The 14810-nt window shown below is 37.1% G+C and overlaps 1 long non-coding RNA gene across 3 annotated transcripts; it reads left to right on the top strand.

Annotated features, from left to right (window-relative positions):
- The first annotated feature begins 1704 nt into the window (after positions 1-1704).
- On the top strand, positions 1705-13555 carry LOC143244208 (uncharacterized). 3 transcript variants are annotated; one of them, XR_013024966.1, is made up of 3 exons: positions 1705-2706; positions 4196-6265; positions 12526-13555. It is a non-coding gene; the product is annotated as an uncharacterized LOC143244208 (long non-coding RNA). The 3 variants fall into 3 exon arrangements; XR_013024964.1 differs by having other exon boundaries at positions 1705-2748; XR_013024965.1 differs by having other exon boundaries at positions 1712-2748; positions 4196-4679.
- The last annotated feature ends 1255 nt before the right edge of the window (positions 13556-14810 follow it).

The following is a 14810-nucleotide window of genomic DNA, read 5'->3' as shown; positions in this document are numbered from 1 at the left end:
ACTGAAAGAATTCACAAATCGTCAGACGCATCATTATATGTAAGGGTTTACTAGTTCCAGAACCTCAATTACAAAATTGTAGGCTTAACTGATCCCCTGGAAAACTGAAGGAATTCTCGAACTGTTATTTCAAAGTTATAACCTTACCTGAACCCTAATGACTTGAAGACATCATTGAACTGCTAGAAGCTTCATTGGATCTCAAAGTTTTCAAGGTCATTTTATAGCTTTATTTACAAGAAATTTCTTTTATAACGATTATTTCTACACTCCAACTAATTTCATACTAGCGCAAACATAGCTTTCATGTGAACCTGTTGATAGTGATATATATACACAACTCTATCACAGTTTTGATAAAACTTTTTTTTAATCCTAGCTACTAAAATGACGATATTTTTATCTATCTGGATTTCCGTTTTGTTTGATACATGTTCAACAAATGTTATTTGATAATTTGGTTTGTTTGTTTGTTTTGGAATTTCGCACAAAGCTACTCGAGGGCTATCTTTGCTAGCCGTCCCTAATTTAGCAGTGTAAGACTAGAGGGAAGGCAGCTAGTCATCACCACCCACCGCCAACTCTTGGGCTACTCTTACCAACGAATAGTGGGATTGACCGTCACTTTTAACGCTCCCACGGCTGGGAGGGCGAGCATATTTGGTGCGACGGGGATGCGAACCCGCGACCCTCAGATTACGAGTCGCACGTCTTAACGCGCTTGGCCATGCCGGGCCTTTGATGATTTGGTTTGTTTTGAATTTCGCGCAAAGCTACACGAGAGCTATATGCGCTAGTCGTCCCTAATTTAACAGTGTAAAACTAGGGGGAAGGCAGCTAGTTATCACCACCCACCACCAACTCTTTTACCAACGAATAGTGGGATTGACCGTCACATTATAATGCCCCACGGCTGAAAGGACGAGCATGTTTAGTGCGACGGGGATTCGAAGCTGGGACCCTCGGATTAGGAGTCGAGTGCCTTAATCACCTGGCTACCTACTAAATTTGAACGGTTAGCGCAGATAGCTCTCTGGTAGTTTTGTGCGAAATTATAAAACAAAACAATCTTCTTTACCATCTACATATGGTTTGTTTAAGGATATTTTCGCGCAAAGCTTCACAAAGTTTATCTGCGCACAACCGTGCTAAATTGTAAGGAAAGGCAGCTGCTCCGCCAGTGGCACAGCGGTATTTTTCACTTACAACGCTAAAAATCGAGTTTTTATACTCGTGATGGACAGAACACAGATATTTCATTGTGTGGCTTTGTACTTAATTATAAACACAAACGATGGCCGCTGCTACTGAGCAGTACCCACTCTCAACTCATGGAACGCACTTATCTGACCGAATGATAGAATTCCAATAACGCACTCATAGTCTCAATGTGTTTTTTCTTTCAGCAACGGGACGCGAACCATGGACTCTCAAAATATATCTACAGTTCGGCTCGCCATAGGAAGTAATTGAACTTCGAAACTGTTTTAGCGTTATTTTACGCGTGGGCGAGTTTGTTTGTAATTAAGCACAGAGCTATGCAATAGGCTAATTGTGCTGTGCTCACCACGGGTATCGAGACTCAGTTGTTGGCGTTGTAAGCTGAGCCTCTAGGGAGCATTTGTGAGTTACATTAACACAGTTCTAAACTGAAAACCTTCCGTCGACAACACACCTGACATACCTCTTATAAGAAATCTCCAATTTCGTTATAAGTTGAGCCAATAGGGGGCGTATGTGAGCTACATTTGGAAACTTAAGACCTTTTGTCGATATCATATATTGAAAAACCTCTTAAGGAAAATCTTCAATTTCGTTATAAGTTGAGCCACTAGGGAGCGTATGTAAACTACATTAATACATTTGGAAACTGTATCACATACGAAAACCTCTCCCATAAATATATATACTCCAATTTCGAGCTTCGATGATTTGCAGTTGTTCTTTCAAATCTGATATTTCATTCGGTTTTTGAAACATCACCAAGTCAGAAATTTGAATCTCTGAAATCATTGTCTTCAATGCCTGTCCCATAGGAACGTTGAACGTGGGTGGGCCTCCTTTTGAGTCATTCTGAGTGTTGCATATTTATGAGTATGGAGATTTTCGGGTCCTGGGTGAATTCAGCTCGTCGGACGGCTCTTATTGTCCTTCCGTCCTGTATCGTATTGAAATTCTCAGATGTCAAAGTGCTTTAATTCAATATTCCTTGCTGGTCAAACGACGGAAGGCTGTTACGTCACATCTAAATCTCCTCTGAGTCACGTGATCCACTAATCTTCTTTGTAATTCTTTGCCAAGAGCAAGCAAAAATCATCACGTGCGTGTTAGCCACTCTCACATGACCGTGGCGACATTTCAAAGCTTTCTCCTGGTAGAACGTCCCTACTGTAAAGTTGCTAAACTCCGTGGAAGTCGGTTCCCCATGTCTCCTACCAGTACCTTCTGTAACTCAATCCATTCTGTAAGCTTAGCCTCTCTTCGCTGGCTGATTTGCACATAATGGTCGAGAGGTTCTCGCCAGGCACGTGATGCTGAGGTAACAGTACACCCCCGCCTGGAAACGGCTTGAGAAGAAAGGGGCGTTGGTTGGTCATGGTACAGTTTAAGAATCCGTGGTGGCACTGCTGAGAAACGCAGACCGCGGCAGTCATGGTAGAGAAAACTTCCTTCTGTGCAACGTAGTTGGTTTGTGGAGTGGTTCGGGTATGTAATGTTAGACTTAAACAGATATAATAAATAACAGAGGTATGTATATTTAAATGATTTGTAACCCATTTCAACATATATCGTGTAGTCGTTCGGCTCCACCATTTAGTTGTGATAACAAGAAGTAATAGCTTTCAGTGTTAGAGAACTGGTGTTATATAATTTTAATTTTATCACGATAATTATGTTTAGGACAAGAGGATAAGATACAACGGAAAATACCTGTCTATTGTTACTGTACAGAACTTAACAGACCTGTCTATTGTTACTCTACAGAATTCAACAGACCTGTCTATTGTTACTAAACAGAATTCAACAGACCTATCTATTGTTACTATACAGAACTCAACAGACCTGTCAATTGTTACTATACAGAACTTAACAGACCTGTCTATTGTTACTCTACAGAACTTAACAGACCTGTCTATTGTTACTATACAGAACTCAACAGACCTGTCTATTGTTACTCTACAGAATTCAACAGACCTGTCTATTGTTACTGAACAGAACATAATAGACCTGTTTATTGTTACTATACAGAACTTAACAGACTTGTCAATTGTTACTATACAGAACTTAACAGACCTGTCTATTGTTACTCTACAGAACTTAACAGACCTGTCTATTGTTACTCTTGAGAATTCAACAGACCTGTCTATTGTTACTCTACAGAATTCAACAGACTTGTCTATTGTTACTGAACAGAACTTAATAGACCTGTTTATTGTTACTATACAGAACTTAACAGACTTGTCAATTGTTACTATACAGAAGTTTACAGACTTGTCTATTGTTACTATACAGAATTTAACAGACCTGTCTATCATTACTATAAAGAACTTAACAGATGTGTTTGTTTTGTCGTTACTATACAGAACGTAACAGACCTATCTATTGTTGATATACAGAACTCAACAGACCTATCTATTGTTAATATACAGAACTCAACATACCTGTCTATTGTTGCTATACAAAACTTAACAGACCTGTCTATTGTTACTATACATAACTTAACAGACCTGTCTATTGTTACTCTAGAGAATTCAACAGACCTGTCTATTGTTACTCTAGAGAAATCAACAGACCTGTCTATTGTTGATCTCACCTTCAATATGTTGGAGTTACTATTTCTTAGTTTGTCATTGTTTTTAATGATTGTGTAAAACCTTCACTTTAAATACACATGTGTTAATGTATCAATTCATATTTACACCGCACCTGTTATTATCTCGTAGCATCTACTGTGTGTTCTGTATTGTTGTCACACATGTGACTTTACTAACAACGTTATTTTATTCACTGTCTTATCGTGTAGTTTGTGTCACGCTTAATGTTTTCAGTTTGTCTTTATATTACAGATTTCTGTTGAACTCTTTCATTTACTTACCACCACCTTCTGTCTATTCATATCTTTTCTTTTTTCTCTGACCTGTCATTTTATGCGTTCGAGATCACATTCTCTTAAATTTCCCCTAACTTTTTTCAGACCGTGAGACCAAGTTACACACCAGCCGTCCACTGTTCTACCATAACATCAGTGGTGAATTTGTTCTTTTGGAACGTATACGGAAAGCTCTCGTTAAACGGGGCGTTGTCGTCGTCTCGTCTCCTACGCCATACGTCTACGGAGTGTGTCTAAAGGACGATGTCCTGTTGAATGTGTAGGGTTGGTAACAACACAAAGGACGTGGAATCGAAGTTATAACGGACAGACAAATTCATTACATGTCACTATTATAGTGCTAAAACCATCTTTATTTTTAGGCCTACGAATTTCTCATTGTTGAATATAATTGATTGTTTAAATTTGAAAAAAAAAAAAAAAGCTGTCATGCTCCTCGTGCATAGGTTTAACGGCTTCTCAATTGTTAAAATCACTAGCTGAGTTTGTTGTTGGATTACTTAAATTAAGCGCGGATTTTGTGTTGTGGTTTCTTAGGCCTAACTCTTTTGCTGTGTCGCATATAATGGTACGTGTAATTCCTTGATATTTAGTTAATCAGTTTTTAACTTTAGAGTTTTAATAACACATTAGTATTTATTTTCTACATTTTCTTAATTCACTTGATCTATGTGTGTTGATAATAACGAAAGTTGTGAAATTAAGGATTTTAACGTATATTTTCCACTACGGTTAAAATTAGCGTTTCAAGATGGTAAATGCCAAACTTAGTACAGTGTATCTTGTTACGTTTATTCAAAAAATATTACTTGGTACACGATTCATACTCCATATAATGATTGAGAAAGTTGTTTCATGATATTTGGAAATATTATCTACTTTATTGGTAATTTTCGTTATGATACCAACGTTATTGTTTTTGTTCGACCAGTTTTAGGCTTTCGTCATTGTTGTTTTACAGGTGATAGGGTTTCCTGTCATAATTTTTTACTGGTATTAGGGTTCTATCATCGTTCTTTTTACTGGTGTTAGGGTTTTCTGTCATCATTCTTTTGTACTGTTGTTAGGTGTCTGTCACTAGTTTTGACTAGTTTTAGACTTCTTCCATCTTTGATTTTCGACTAGTTTTCTTTCGTTATTGTGTGCGTGGTATTTCAGTTTTTAATACATGTTACTATTTCTTTCTTGGATAATGTTTTTAGCTTGTTTAATTGATAGTAATTAGTGGTAAGCTAGTAGATAGCATTTAGGTGAAACAGTTAAACAGTAAGTTTATTTTCAGAGCTATTTCACTGCAAGTTCATCATGTTAGTATAGGCAACAACTTAGAACTTTGTCTTGTTAGTAAAGCCTAGAAAACCATAACTAGAGAATAAAGCCCAGAAAACTTTGATTAGTGAGAAAAGCCGAGAAAATCACAACTAGAGAATAAAGCCCAGATAACAATAGTTAGCGAGAAAATCGCAGAAAACTGTAACAGTGAATAAATCCGAGAAGCCTATAATTAGTGAATAAAGCTCCAAAAATCATAACTAGTGATTAGAGGCTTCCAATGAAACCATGCTTAGTGAGCCAAACCCAGAAAAGAGTTGAGTAAACCCCCTGTTGTTATTAACGTGTTGCTTGTGGTTGAATGAGACACGGATAGCTCACTGTGTGTTTGTGCGTATGTGTTACTTCAGTTACAAGGAACGAAAAGTGAAAACAGATGGAGGCTTGAAATCTGACGTTAGTGCACGTGGGTTCCTCATTAATTCTCGGGAAGGAAACTTACGCCGCCGGAGTACGCCCCTACAAACAACGCCCCCTCCTCATTTCCGCCCTCACATGTCGACTGGCAAGCTCAAGGAGTGCGTTCTTCATACAGTGCTGTAGAATGGTAAAAACGGGCTACTTCAGCTGTTCGTCAGACGTCGAAAATGTCAGTTAAAAAATTGTTTATTATTTTCGCCGAACGCTTTATAATAGATGCTTGGCTATATTTAAGTGCCAGTTTTGCCAATAAGAACATGGCCTTGTGAAAACACTTAAAATGTGTAGATTGCTCAGTGTGCGCCTTCTACTACACGCCCAAAAGAACGAAGATAAAGTGTGAATGAGTTTGTGCAAAGAGATCAAAACCACCCCACGAGACGACTTGGATAGCTTGCAGCTGTAAGTTTCTCTGCTATAACTTGGATTTTTTTTAGAAACTGTGTACTCAAGTTTGAGACCCCCCGAAAAGTCCTTGATTCACCCAAGGATTAGGTTGTCAAGTGTAACAACTTGAAAGTCCCATAAACTATATTAAAAATTCATAAACAAGGAGTTACAATTATCATTCAATGATATTTTCCGAGAATTCTTCAAAATTTTGACCTTTGTGACACTTAAATACTGAGAATCAGTTCCTTTATTGTATTCGAGAGAACTGCAGATTATTGTCGTCACCTGGAATTGAATATTCTTCGGTATTCTACAACTCATGAAATGTGTTTTTATCAAGCCTCAACCCATAATGCCTCCCTCACTCAACCTGGCTGTGGTGTGGGGTTTACCCACTCCATCACAACCTCCTTGAGTGAGTGATGCGAGCTGGGACATTCATCAGCGTCATCGGAAGGATTCATTGCTGCCTGGTTGAATTATTTGATCTTGTATTACCAGTGATTTATCTGATCCTGCATTACTGGTGAATTATATAATCGCGTATTATGGTTGAATTATATGATCCCATACTACCGTTGAAATTCAAATTTTGACACACACACATATACTTTAAATTATGACATAAAACACATTACTGTGGGTGTTAGAATTACTAGTACATGACAGTTTTAAACTTAAAAGCTAATTGCTATTGGATATTAAAATTAATAGCAGAATACAGTAAATATAACAATGACTGTTCATGGTCATACATAACTTTCAACAATGCCATTGTCGCATTTTAGAATCAGCAAAGGATTTTGAAAAATCACTGTAAAACTAATGTAACTTAGCTGTTGGTGATTACAGAAGTATGACAGTGAAACGGCGTCCAATGTTTGATGTACACGCTCATTATTCTTGAATTTTTAAAATAATGTTGACAACAAAACTATTAGTGCTTACAAAGTCACCAATAGATGGCAAATCATTCCTCAGAGGGTGATATTTTAAGTACTTGTCACAGTGAATTCATGTTTGAATTCGGCCAGATATTATTCATTTTCTATCAAGAGCATAAATCTATATTAACATAATGTGTTATTCTTTCTCAGTGTAATTGGAGTGTTATACAATAGTAGTATGAACTACGTACGACACGCGCTTCCTGTGATTTGTGAATTTTATGTTATTGTTGTTCATACGTCCCGATTAAGTTGGTTATGACTGTTTTACTTTGATTTTGAAAATGTTGTAAACTAAAAAAAAAAAAAAGTTTAGTCAACGGCATTTACAGTTTAGATAATACTGAAAGTAGAGCGAGATAAAATTGTTAATACTACGCATAAAAACAAAGCACAAATGTTTGCAGTCAGAAAGTGTTCAGAAGGGCTTATTTTTGAAAGCTTAAAGTAAAGCATATTGGATCCTAACTAGCGCCATGTTTGTGCGTTTTCTCTCCCCAGCCCCACTGCCTAAAGCAGGTTTGTTCCTATCCGTTCTTCTTTACTTTGTGGACGGGAATATCTTTCTCAAGACTGAATACATTTTGACCAAACTTGTACAACAGGCATTACGTATACAAAGCTGTTTGTCTGGTTCACTTTAAAGGTCACGGGTCAGTGACCTAAGTACGTGTCCAATCCAAAATGGGGACAGAATCGCAACCACAATTATAGCGAAATAAATGTAGGGGGCACAAGTTACTTTTTATGTGGGGAGGGAACTCATTGTTTTTGGTAGTTACGTCATTGTGACAAGTAAAAGGTCTAAGTGCGGTCAAAAGTGTTCCATAAACACAATTTGTGCTTGTCGGAGTTGGTCTCGTTTTGGGAGAAACTGTTTCTTAGTGTTTTGGTAATTTACGTTATATACACATAAAGCATGCCGCTTTTATAATTCTCGAAAATCCACAAACAAGTGATATGATGCAGTGTTAAAGAACATTCACATTATAACAAGTAATCTATATAAACAGTGCTCTGACCATGACTGTGTTTGTTGTGTCTTAGCCTATTTGAAGACATGGGTTTGTACTTGGGAAACACATAACGTAATAATTTATGCATTTAAATTTTTGTGAAAATAAAACAGGAAATCCAGAATTCTATCGAACATTAACAATGTCCCCTCTTCAAATGGCATAGGAGAAAATCTAGAGGCCTGTCACAATGAAACTCAGGTTTCGATACCCGCGGATATCACATCACAGATAGCCCAAGTTGTAGCTTTGGACTTAACAGCAAACAAACAGTAACCGCATTAGTTTGTTCAAGCGTTGAAGCTGATTAAAGGACCTTGTGTGTTTGGGGTGTTTTGGGCTTGCGGTTCATGTTGATTAAATGGCTTCTGTGTTAGGGGCATAATAAATCGCGGGTTGATGTTGATTAAAGGGCCATGCGTATTAGCGGCATAATGGGCCGGTGATTTATTGTTTAAATTGTATTTAATTTCTACTTAACTGGTTGGAACGGGTGTGGGCAATAAACATATATTATTCTCTTAACATTATTTTTGTGTGAATTTATTTCAGCTCGTGCTATTTTGTTGGCACAAGTTTATACTTTACTAAGACAGTCAATAGATGTAAATGGAATATCTGACATAATATATTTTCATTTAGTTTGTGGACTGTATGGACAGTAAGTACCCGAAACACTTGATCGTTTCCAAAACGGTTAAGAATTAACAACAACAACAAAACATGGAAAATGGTCAAAACAACGAATTGAAACCGTAAGTTAGCGAAATGGAAACTGAAACCGAAAACAAAATAATTTACAACATAAATACATTTCAAATCATGGCTCTTGTCCGGAAAACATTTTTCAATATATTTATCAGTTGCTAGTGTTGCAAGAGCCCCCAAGTGGCATAACGGTATGTCTATGTGCTCGTACCGCTAGAAACCAAGTTTCGATACCCACAGTGGGTAGAGCACAGATAGCCCATTGTGTTGCTTTGTGCTTAATTCTAACCACACACACACACACACTGTCGCGAGATTAATCGTCTATAAAACTGTGCTGCACCAAATATGCTCGCCTTTTCAGCCGTGGGGGTGTTATAATGTGCGGTCAATCCCATTATTCTTTAGTAAAATAGTAGCCCAAGAGTTGGCGGTGGGTGGTTATGACTAACTGCCTTCCCTCTAGTCTTACACTGCAAAATTAGGGACGGCTAACGCAGATAATCCTCGTGTAGCTTTGCGTGAATTTCAAAAACAAAAAACAAAACTGTGATGTGTGATAGTAATGATAACATAATGCATTAAACGTGTAACAGAGCCCCCAAAAAAAAAGTATAAACAGTACAGATTTATTGTTTGTATTAGTTCATTTAAAATAATAAGATTGTTTATTTTAACATCAGATGTTTATCGAGCCAAAAGAGAAATAAAATCGACAAAAAGGCCTCATGTTTCGTTTTATTTTAGGCCCAGGAGGGGTAAGCTTGTTGCCATGACAACTTAAAACATCATAACGTCAGTATTTTGTTTTTAGCTTCTTTACACGCGTGTAGTCAAATCCGAACGTAGTTTAATTTAAAAAATATTGTGTTAAATGCTGTCGAAATAGCGTTCCCGAACGACATGATTGGTGTATTTTTAAAAGTCCTACTTCTTACAAGCTGAAAAGCGCTTAATATTTTTAGAAATTCCCGGCTCTCCGATAAGAGTTTTGAATTTCGCACAAAGCTACTCAAGGGTTATCTGTGCTAGCCGTCCCTAATTTAGCAGTGTAAGACTAGAGGGAAGGCAGCTAGTCATCATCACCCATCGCCAACTCTTGGGCTACTCCTTTTACCAACGAATAGTGAGATTGACCGTCACATTATAACGCCCCCACGCCTGGGAGGGCGAGCATGTTTGTCGCGACGGGGATGCGAACCCGCGACCCTCAGATTACGAGTCGCACGCCTTAACACGCTTGGCCATGCCGGGTCTAAAAGAGAAAAAAGACACAAGTTATTATACTCTTGACCTGTGCTTGGTTCATTCTTGGGAATCTGAAACTATGAAGCAATATAACCATTAAGGTTTGAATTGTTTTGAATTTCGCGCAAAACTACAAGAACGCTAGCTGCGTTAACCGTCCGTAATTTTTAAGCGTTAAACTAAAGGGAACTCGTTATCTCTTGGGCTATTCTTGTACCAACGATTAGTAGGATTGGTTTGCTTTGAATTTCGCGCAAAATTACACGAGGGTTATCTGCGCTAGCCCTCCCTAATTTATCTGTGTAAGACTAGAGGGAAAGCAACTAGTCATCACCACTTACCTCCCACTCTTGAACTACTCTTTTATCAACGAATAGTGAGATTGACCGTGACATTATAACGCCCCCGCGGCTAAAATAATGATAATGTTTGTTGTGACGGGGATTCGAACTCGCGACCCTCTGATTACAAGTCGAGTGCCTTAAACACCTGGCCATGCCGGGTCGAACAGTAGGATTGAACGTCACTTTATAACACCTCCATGGCTGAGAGGGAAAGCATGTTCGGTAATGGAGACTCGAACCCGCGATCCGAACATTGCTATTCAGGCGCCATCACTACCAGAGTTAACCATTAGGGAGAAGCCAGTTAAATGTTTACATAAATACGACTTTTTTTTTTTCCTACACTCGTTTAAGAAAGTCAGGTCACATATTACAGACTTGACTCATGCTGTATTCCAGATGTTTATTCTTCCACATTCCTTTTTAATCAGTCTCAGATTTCAAACCAGCGGCACATGGAAGAAGAAGAAGAAAAAAAAGCATTGTAGATATGTCTTAACCCTTTCTCTTCTGTTTACTCAGCGGTAAGCTCGAGGACTTGAAACACTGATACTGTGCGTTCAATCCTTTCGATGAGTAAAGCATAGTCTTAGGCTTAACAACGAAGAAATGGTCTTAAATGAAGATTATTGGTAAAAAATCTAATAATGTGTCAGGTTTCATTGCTTTACCATATTTTGTTGCCTAATGTATACAAACAGGCGTGAACCAATGGCCTGTACGCTGATATGTGGATTATAGGATCCGAGGCTGGAGCTTTTTGCTACTGACCATATTCTGCACTTTTAGGCACGGGCAACTTTAAAAGAAACAAGCAGTTTGTCATTCGATTCAGAGAACTAAACATAGCTCTAATGACAGAAGGTGCCAGCCATCTTTCTGGCCTAATCAAACATGCTTTCAGCTATGATAGCATTAACATGTGACAATTAATCTCACTGATCGTTGATAAACGTGTATCCAAAGAGACAGTGATGGCTAGTTGCCTTCGTTGTAATATTTCACTGCTAAATTATGGACGGAAAGCGCAAATATCTCTTGTGTTGATTTACGCGAAATTCGAACTAAACCAATCAAACCTTCTGTTCAATATTTGACAGATAAGGCTGTACCCGAATCCTAGGGTCATCTGACTTGGCTATTGGTTGTTTAGCCCTGAGTCGTATAAAATCTTTAAGGCTCAATATTATTCGTAAAAAAACAAAAACTTTCTTTTGAGTCTAATGACATTGTTTCGTGAATTGTCAAAAGACCAGAACAATTGTTTTTCTCTACATTCTGGGAAATGTAGCAAGATATCTTTAAATATATTTAAATTAACAAAGCAAATGTTATGGTTTAGAAAATGTCATCCTGGTGTTTAAAGAAAGGAAAACAGTGTAATCACCATTATAAACTAACAAATCTTTCCATTTTATCCGCATACATCTGTCACTGAAATAATTAATTTCTTTCGGCTATTAGGTTTTTAAAGTTTGGTTTTGCTCCATGGAAAACATGGCGTGTCTTTTATGGTTACGTTTTCGTGATGCGTAGGAGCCAAATTTTGTTTTAAACTGAAGTTAGCGCGTGGCATGACCAGGTGGTTAGGGTGATTGACTTGCATTCCCCATCACACCAAACATGCTCGTCCTTTTAGCAGGGAGGACGCTATAATGTTACGGTTAATCCCAACTATTCGTTGGTATAACACTTGGCGTTGTTACTATTTGGAACTTAGATTATCGTACGGTAAGTATACATGTATATCTTTAGGTTCGCAAACAGATTACTTCGTCGATTTATTTCTTTAAGCCTTTTCTGAGAGGTGGGGTCTAACAAAGTACGTATTCACCAGAGTTTTCGCGTCTTAATGCTTATTGTAATATAAACCACACTCGCTTTTTCAGAAACAACTCGATCTGGTCAAAGTGTGCAGTGGTAACCCTAAACCTCCAGAATTATTTATTATTCATACTTGCTCTCAAGGAAATAAGTAATATAAATTTATGTTATTTTATTTCCAGGACAGTTAACGAACATTTGTTACCAGCTGAAACTGATTACATAATCATGATAAAGAAGGGACTGTTAACCATGTGTTTTGAAACTATTTCCCGTGCGCATGTTAGAAGAAAACGCCATCTAGCGTCTCTGCAGTACGAGTTGTAGAATATTAAAAAATGAATTAATAAACATCTTAGTTCTTTGAAATGTAATCGTTAGTTTGGCGAATCTAGCTTGCAACTTTTATTTTACTTGTAATTAAGTTGTTTTACTTAAAATTAAATTGTTTTTTCGCAGAATTTTGCTCAGAATGTTTAACTCAGAATTTTACTTGGGACTAAAATTGAGCATGCGTACTGATTTTATTTTAAGTGCAAAATATTTTTTATAAACCAAATCGCAGTACTTTCATTTTTTTCTCTCCCTTTTTTTTTCCTACAGCCGTCAGTCAATAACGAAGTCTAAAATTAAAAACAATTGTGTTTATTTATTTATTTTTGGTAAGCATGAAGCTACATAACAGACTGTCTACTGTGCCCCATGGGCCAAATGTATCGAAACCCGGTTTTTAACGGCGTGGAGCAGTTAAGTTTCGGCTAGATTATGGAAAGCTAGGAAGGAGCAGACATCAATCAATCAGTCGTTCTTTCATTCTGTCTTTCCACGTGTATATAACACTGGCCAGTATAGGCACAAATACCCTATATTTTCTACTCACAGAATGATATCCTAGAAAACCCTCTCTTGTAGGAACCGTGACCCTTTCTCTCTCCCTCTTTTATTGTGATACAGGATGTTCCTTCTACAGGGAGGTGTTAATCGAAGAAGTTAAGTGGAAGATGATGTTAGATGAAAAATAATTATAGGCTGGTGGTCATCATCTTTCTCTCAATGATGTTAAGTTTTCATTTTAAAATTCTTCTAAACTTTTGTTGTGAATATTAAGTACGACACAAGATCGAAATAAAACCATTTGCAAGTCTTTCTTGTGACACATTCTGTATTAAATATTTATACGACATAAGATCGAAATAAAACCATTTACAAGTCTTTGTTGTGACACATCCTGTTATGAATATTTATACGACACAAGATTGAAATAAAACCATGAATAAAACTGCTTTGTAACACATTCTGTTATGATTATTAAAGAAAAGCTGGATACAGCTAGTACAATGTTTCCTTCTTTAAACGACTTTCATGGATTTATTCGAAAGGTTAAAAAATGTATATACCAAGGTAAAGTAGCAGATAATTACAAAGTTTGGCGAAACGTCTTGTAGTTGTGTGCATTTAATAACCTTTTCGGATGGCCTCATATATTTGACCATTCTATTAATTATATAATTTTAGGTCACCTAGTAAATGTTGTGACCAGAAAGCTAAATAAACCGGCCTTAAAATGAAGGATTATGAAAGTCGGTTGAATCAAGCATCAGGTAATATATACATGGCTCAGTCATTGATAATATTAATCGAAGTTACGAAATCAATCAGTAAAGTTTGTTTAAGGTTACTAATGAATATACTTCACAGCACAGTTTCTGCATGAAAAAACAATACAAACAAACAGGGACATAAAGTCCATCTACGTATACCAAAACTTTCATTCTCAGTGATTAAGGGTTAAGCAAAAGTCCAGTTAGACACTTCACAACTTCATTCATTGCTAGAGGTGCGAAAAAAACAGTAAACTCAGCTTGGAGTTTCGAAACCCTCAGTCTTAGTCATAAAGTTTAAACAAATAGTCCATAACACTCATCATAATGATACACTTTGACTATATAATCCAGAGCATTCAGTCCTAATGTAACTATATAGTTCAGAATGCTGATTTATAATGATCCGATTTAATTATATAGTCAGGAACACTTAGTTCTATTGATCTACTGTAGCTTTAACTATATAGTCAGGAACACCCAGTTCTATTGATCTACTATAGCTTTAACTATATAGTCAAGAACACTCAAACCTCATGATCTGCCGTAGCTTTAATTCTAGTCAGCAACACTGAGTTCTAGTGATCTACTGTAGCTGTAACTGTATAGTGAGAAACACTGAGATCTAATGATCTTCTATAGCTGTAACTATATAGTGAGAAACACTGAGATCTAATGATCTACTATAGCTGTAACTATACAGTCAAGAACACTGAGTTCTAATGGTCTACTGTAGCTGTAACTATATAGTGAAGAACACTGAGTTCTAATGGTCTACTGTAGCTGTAACTATATAATCAGAAACAATGAGTTATAATGATCTACTGTAGCTGTAAGTATATAGTCAGAAACAATGAGTTATAATG

This window comes from Tachypleus tridentatus, chromosome 2 (assembly GCF_004210375.1).
Source record: "Tachypleus tridentatus isolate NWPU-2018 chromosome 2, ASM421037v1, whole genome shotgun sequence".
In the NCBI taxonomy this organism is placed as follows: Eukaryota; Metazoa; Arthropoda; class Merostomata; order Xiphosura; family Limulidae; genus Tachypleus; species Tachypleus tridentatus.
The sequence above is the reverse complement of the archived record's forward strand: the minus strand, read 5'-3'. Positions and strand labels throughout refer to the sequence as shown.